Below are 1,457 nucleotides of genomic sequence, written 5' to 3'. Positions count from 1 at the left end.
AGCCCGAGATTGCAGTGAGTTTCGAGATCAAGTCGAGCATCATTCATATGGTTGAAAATTCTGTGTCTTTTCATGGTCTCCAGAACGAGGACCCTCATGCTCACGTTGCACATTTCCTTCGATTATGTGCGACATTTAAAATTACTAATTGTTCTGATGATGCCGTGAGACTTAGACTTTTTCCATTCTCACTTCGCGGGTCTGCTCTGGAGTGGTTAGAGGCACTCCCTTTCGGTTCCATCACCACTTGGAATCAATTAGTTGAGCAGTTTCTTCTTCAATATTTTCCACCCGATAAAACTGCTAAATTCCGAGCAAACATCACTGGTTTTCGTGTCGATGATGACGACTCACTTCATGCCGCATGGGAGAGGTTCAAGGTCTTGTTGAGAAAATGCCCTCATCACGGTTTGAGTAGCGGGCTTCAGTGCCGTACATTCTTTGACGCTTTATCTGGGGCACAAAAGCAGGCCGTCGATCAGGTTGCGGGAGGAGATTTCGGTAGGTGTACCCGAAATGAGGCGCTTGATATCTTGGAGAAAGCCGCTAAGAAGAGTTTCGCGTATAATCCGCCTCGTTGTATTCCTTCCTCTAAGGGTGTTCATCACGTTGATTCAAACACCCTTGTCTCCGCCCAGTTAGAAGCTCTTACTAAAAGATTTGACCAAATGCAATCCGATCTTGTCAAATCTAGTTCTCGTTGTGGTGTGTGTGACGGAAAACACCAAACCAGTCAGTGCCAGCAGGCCATGGTGGTGGAGGATGTTGACTTTGTTGGCCGCCAAAACAATGCCTACAGCAACACCTACAATCCGGGATGGAGAAACCACCCCAATTTCAGCTGGAAAGATGGTGGCAGCAATCAAAATCAAATGCCACCGGGTTTTGATAGAAAGCCAAATTATCAAAGTCAAACCCAAAATCAATCTTGCCAGCAAAAGCCTCAATTTCAGGTTCTAGCAGTGGTAATCAGTCAGGTGGGGAGACTAGCGTTGAAAGCCTTTTGTCCCAACTTTTGGCTACGACCGAGACCTCAAACAAATTGGCTGAGCAAAGGAACCTAAAAATTGATTAGACTCTCCAGAGACACGATCTTGAGTTGACGAATCAGAAAGCGTCCATGCAAACCATCGAAAATCAAGTTGGACAGATTGCTCAACTCCTCTCTGACAGACAGCAGGGTAGCCTTCCTAGTAACACCGAAAGGAATCCAAATGCTGAGGCTAAGGCTATTACCCTGAGGAGTGGTAGGACTACCATTCCTATTGGTGCATCGGTTTCCACACCAAAATAGATTGCAGATGAGATCGAGACTGAGACTCCTGGTGAGGTGCACTCGAGGCTAGACCCAGCAAGTACCGCACAATCCAGTGAGCCAGTCAGGACTTATGTTCCTCCCATTCCATACGCAGGCCGTTTGAAGAAACAAAAGATGGAAGAGCAGTATAGGAAATTCT

General features: G+C 46.4%; 1 non-coding gene across 1 annotated transcript; it reads right to left on the bottom strand.

Moving 5' to 3' along the window:
* Positions 1-305: 305 nt before the first annotated feature.
* On the bottom strand, positions 306-412 carry LOC143551409 (small nucleolar RNA R71). The gene has a single exon (XR_013138487.1). It is a non-coding gene; the product is annotated as a small nucleolar RNA R71 (small nucleolar RNA).
* Positions 413-1,457: the final 1,045 nt, after the last annotated feature.

Source organism: Bidens hawaiensis, unplaced genomic scaffold, assembly GCF_021521415.1.
Source record: "Bidens hawaiensis isolate Kalapana, Puna unplaced genomic scaffold, B.hawaiensis_p1.1 tig00016386_1, whole genome shotgun sequence".
In the NCBI taxonomy this organism is placed as follows: domain Eukaryota; kingdom Viridiplantae; phylum Streptophyta; class Magnoliopsida; order Asterales; family Asteraceae; genus Bidens; species Bidens hawaiensis.
This window is presented reverse-complemented; position numbering and strand designations above follow the sequence as displayed.